The sequence below is a fragment of the Aethalodelphis obliquidens genome, unplaced genomic scaffold (assembly GCF_003676395.1).
Source record: "Aethalodelphis obliquidens isolate GAN/ISIS:26980383/991018 unplaced genomic scaffold, ASM367639v1 scaffold71, whole genome shotgun sequence".
Taxonomy (NCBI): domain Eukaryota; kingdom Metazoa; phylum Chordata; class Mammalia; order Artiodactyla; family Delphinidae; genus Aethalodelphis; species Aethalodelphis obliquidens.
In genome coordinates this window covers 9,588,597-9,593,957 of record NW_020838015.1, presented here as the reverse complement: position 1 = coordinate 9,593,957, position 5,361 = coordinate 9,588,597, and the positions used below count along the sequence as shown (strand labels likewise).

Here is a 5,361-nt window from a genome sequence, read left to right as displayed (position 1 = left end):
CACACACACACACACACACACACACACACACACACACACACACACACACACACCCCATATCTCAGTTAAGGATTTTAGTGCTTATCTATATATGGGAAGATGCAAGAATCTGGGGTCATTGAAATTCTTCTTTAGATATGCATCTTAACTACCTAGGGGCCCATATATCCAAAACATAGAATGTTTCCCCCTGAATTCCTTTCAGGGTATACTCGTAGGTGAGTGATTGCAACGGCTAATGACTTAATCCTCATAGAACTGGAATGGTAGGCAACATTCTTTGTTTACACAAGTAATGGAAAGCTATATAGAAATTCCTTCATTTGTTGTCCATTTTGATAAGGGTTTTGTAGTGGCTTCAGATGAATATGAAATTATCACTGTAAAAGGCTAGTTACATTTCCCTATGAAAGGAGAAGGGAAGAATTTTGGCTGCAGGAAAATGCGATTTGACATAAACATACTCAAAAGAGAGTTATTACAGCTGATTTAAACAATAATTCAGGCCCTTGACAGTTTTATCAAGGCATACTATTAAAAAATCAGCACTTCTTAATCCCCAAATACAGAAATGAAGAGGAGGGTGTCTCCTATGTTAAACAAAATGATCTCTCTCCTTGAGACAGATAAAACAAGCAAGCTCGGGACTCCTCTGGTGGACCAGCGGTTAAGACTCAGGGCTCTCAATGCAGGGGGCCGGGGTTCCATCCCTGGTCAGGGAACTAGATCCCACATGCCGCAACTAAAGATCCTGCAGGCCTCAACAAAGATCCTGAGTACCGCAACTAAGACCTGGTGCAGCCAAATAAATAAATATTAAAAAAAATAAAACAAGCTCTTCGTGTGGTTTTTCTGCCCTTTTTGTTGTAAGGAATCTCTCAAATGGACAATCTTGTTCATGGCAAAAGTTTCTCAAAGTGGTTATTTCAATTCCAAAATTTCCCTGGTGAAAATTGCCACTTAGAGAGATAATGTGTTGACATTACAGTGAGAAAACATGAAGGAAGCAAGTGCTTGGCCTGCAAGGGGCACGGTTTTAGACTGAGAAGTCCTCCTGAGAACTGCAGTGTTTCAGAAGGGTGGTGCTTGTGTGACTTGGTGTCTCCAGATTTTGGCCAAAGGCCAGTCATCACTGCTATTGGGCCAGGAATAAAAACCCTCCTGATTCTGGGCAGATGAAACTAAACAAAGCAATTCTCAGGGACACAAAGACCAGACTGAGGTACACATAATGTTAAGTTTACCTCAACCCTTTTTTTTTTTTTTTTTTTTGCGGTACGCGGGCCTCTCACTGCTGTGGCCTCTCCTGTTGCGGAGCACAGGCTCCGGACGCGCAGGCTCAGTGGCCATGGCTCACGGGCCCAGCCGCTCCGCGGCATGTGGGATCTTCCCGGACCAGGACACGAACCCATGTCCCCTGCATCAGTAGGCGGACTCTCAACCACTGCGCCACCAGGGAAGCCCTCTTGTGGATTCTTTAAGATTATCCATGTACAAGATCATGTCATTTGCGAACAGAAGTGATTTCACTTCTGCCTTTCCAATATGAATCCCTTTTATCTCCCTTTCTTGCCTAATTGCCCTGGCTACCACCTTCAGCACAATGTTAAATAGAAGTGGTAAAGCGAACATCTTTGTCTTAATCCTGATCCTTGGGGGAAAAGCTTTCAGTCTTTCACCATTAAGTAGGACGTTAGGTTCTTTGGAGCATTCTCTGCTGGGTCTTGGGGTATGTGGATGGATTGGCTGTCTGATGGGATTGGTAACCCCTTTTCCATCCAGGATGGGTGGCTCCAACCACCTTCAGGAAAGGCGTTCTAGTTATCTTTCCTTTTCTTCTTTCTTTTTTTAAGAAACTATTTAATTTTAAAAATATTTTTGGTTGATTTTTGCACAATGAAGTTTCAGCTTCTCAACCTTTTCCCCTGCCCAGGGCTGCGGACCCAGACTGGCCTGGATCTGCAGTCCTTCTCATTCCCACGTCCCTCCCCCCACTTCCTCCAGGGTCTGTCCACTTGTCACTGTGTTGTGCTGGGGATTGGCACCGAGGTGGCATGAGATTCCACTTGTGTAGAACTTTGTTGAGTAAAGATCAGTTTCTTGTGACAAAAAAAAAGAAGTGTGATATTAGCTGTGGGATTTTTGTCCTTTATCATGTCGAGGAAGTTTTCTTCTACTCCTAGGTTGTTGATGATATGTTGATTCACGATAAAAACATATGAAGGGGTGTTGAATTTTGTCAGATGCTTTTCCTGCTTCTGTTGAGTTGATCGTGTGGTTCTTGTACTTTATTCTATTGTTATGGCCTACTACATTAATTGATTTCAGATATTAAGCAACCTTACATTCCCAGGATAAATCCCACTTGGTCATGGTGTATAATCCTTTTTATATGTTGTTGGCTTTAGTTTGCTAGAATGTTTTTCTTGAATTTAATTTTATTTATTTTTTTATACAGCAGGTTCTTATTAGTCATCCATTTTATACACATCAGTGTATACATGTCAATCCCAATCTCGCAATTCATCACACCACCACCCCTAGTTTGCTAGAATTTTGAAGAGGAGTTTTGAGTTTACATTCATAAGAGATATTGGTCTGTACTTTTGTAGGGTTGCCTTTGTCTGGTTTTGCTTTTGGCCTCATAGAATGACTTGAAAAATGTTCTCTCCTCTTCAATTTTGGGGAAGAGTTTGTGAAAATTTGCTATTAATTCTTCTTTAAATGCTTGGTAGAATTCGCCAGTGAAGTCATCTTGATCTGGGCATCTCTGTGGGAAGTTTTCAAATTATTGAGTAATTAATAATTAATTTAAATTATTATTCATTAATTTCAATAACATACAGAGACTTTGCTCCAATATAGCTCTGTTCCTTTTCTCCTCCTTTGCCCTATTATCATTAGGTAAATTACATCTTTATACATTATAAGTCCGTCAACAGTTTTATAATTATTGCTTTATGTATTTGTCATCTAAATCAGATAACAGAAGAAAAGAGTTAAAAAATACATATTTATACTGTCTTTTATATTTACCTCTGTAGTTACCTTTAGCAGTGTTCTTTGTTTTTTCTTCATGCAGATTCGAGTGACTACCTGGTGTCCTTTCTTTTTTTTTTTTGCCGCGCCAGTGCCTGCAGGATCTTAGTTCCCCAACCAGGGATTGAACCGTGTCCCCTGCAGTGGAAGGGCAGAGTCCTAACCACTGGACCACCAGGGAAGTCCCCTGGTGTCCTTTCAATTCAGCTTGAAGGACTCTCTTTAGTATTTCTTGTGGGTCTGTTTAGTGATGTTTTTGTTTACTAAACAAAATGTTGTCACTTTCTCCCTCATTTAAAAATTTTTTTAAAAATTGGGACTTCCCTGGTGGCGCAGTGGTTAAGAATCTGCCTGCCAATGCAGGGAACATGGGTTTGAGCCCTGGTCCGGGAAGATGCAACATGCCGCGGAGCAACTAAGCCCATGCGTCACAACTACTGAGCCTGTGCTCTAGAGCCCAAAAGCCACAACTACTGAGCCTGCGTGCCACAACTGCTGAAGCCCGTGTGCCTAGAGCCCGCGCTCTGCAACAAAAGAAGCCACCGCAATAAGAAGCCTGTGCACCGCAACGAAGAGTAGCCCCCGCTCGCCACAACTAGAGAAAGCCCGCGCCCAGCAATGAAAACCCAACGCAGCCAAAATAAATAAATAAATAAATTTATTTAAAAAAATTTTAACTTGTGGTAAAATACATATAACATAAATCTACTCCTTTATTTTTAAAGGGTATCTTTTCTGGATATAGAATTCGTGGTTGACAGTCATTCCAGGGATTGGACCCGGGGCCTTGCCAGTGAAAGCACAGAGTCCTAACCACTGGATCACCAGGGAATTCCCTCTTTAAGCACTTTGAATATGTCACCTCCCTGCCTCCTGGTCTCTATGGTTTCTGTTGAGAAGTCAGATGTTAATCTTCTTGTGATACACTTGTACATGATGAGTCATTTTTCTCATGTTGCTTTCAAGATTTTCTCTGTCTTTAGCTTTCAACAGTTTGACTACTATGCGTATAGATATGGATCTCCTTTAGTTTATCCTACTTGGTGTTTGTTGAGCTCTTAGATGTATAGATTCCTGTTTTTCACCAAATTGGGAAGTTTCTTGTCATTGTTTGTTTTTTTTCTTTCAGTTCACGCTTTTGCAATTCTTTCAGAGATGGTTTGTACATAATAATCAAAATTGTAGATACCCTAAAAGATCTTTATTTTGCCCTCATACTTGAATACTAGGTTGACTGAGTAAAGAGTTTTAGCTTAAAAATTGCCTCTCATAGCTTTTAAGATATTGCACCATTGTGTTAGAGTACTATGCTGACTGAGAAAACTCCGATACTCCTGTAATATTTTATGTGACCTATTTTACATCTTTTGAAGCTGCTTCTTTACCTTTGGAGTTCTAAATTTCTCCAGGATCAATCAATCAATTAATTAATCAAATACAACATGCATACTTTATGTTGGACATAGTGACAGGGGGATGCAGCCATGACCATTACAGATGGCATACCTGCTATTTATTTATTTATTATTTATGGCTGAGCTGCATGGCTTTTGGGATCTTATTTCCCTAACCAGGGGTTGAACCCGGGCCACAGCAGTGAGAGAGCTGAGTCCTAACCACTGGACTACCAGGGAATTCCCCCTGCTCTTATTTATAGAACTTTCATTCTAATGGGGGAAGGAGGTAGACAACCCACAAATATATAAATACAGGTTGCACTAAATGCAATAAAGGGAATGAACAGGGTGTAATGTTAGAGAGTAATGTCTGGAGGACAAGGCTGATATTTATACAAGGTGCTCAAGGGAGCAGCTGATTCTAAATAAGTATAGCATTTGCAAATGCACTGAGGAAAGGAGGATGCATGTTGAATTTTCAGCATCAATATTTCATAGCCCTTAACTTCCCTTTTCCATTGTCTATCTCTTGGTCTTTTTGGATCCTCATACTTGAAAGACTTTTTCAAAATTATTTTTCGAATTACTAATTCTGTTTTCAGTTATGGCCATTCTATTTATTCAGCCCTGTGTCTGCCGATTGCTCTTTTCATAGCAGCCTCTTTTTTTCTTTTTAAAGACTATACTTTTGGGAATTCCCTGGTGGTCCAGTGATTGGGACTCGGCTCTTTCACTGCCAGGGCCCAGGTTCAAACCCTGGTCGGGAAATTAAAATCCCGCAAGCCCTGTGGTGCAGCAAAGAAAAAAAAAGGCTATACTTTTAAAATGTTTAATATTTATTTGGCTGTGCCAGGTCTTAGTTGTGGCACGGATCTTGGTTGCTGTGTGAGGGATCTTCCTTGCAGCATGCAAACTCTTAGTTGCG

At 40.7% G+C, this 5,361-nt stretch overlaps 1 non-coding gene across 1 annotated transcript; it reads right to left on the bottom strand.

The window, feature by feature from the left end:
* Window positions 1–4,601: 4,601 nt before the first annotated feature.
* TRNAE-CUC (transfer RNA glutamic acid (anticodon CUC)) lies at window positions 4,602–4,673 on the bottom strand. The gene has a single exon. It is a non-coding gene; the product is annotated as a tRNA-Glu (tRNA).
* Window positions 4,674–5,361: the final 688 nt, after the last annotated feature.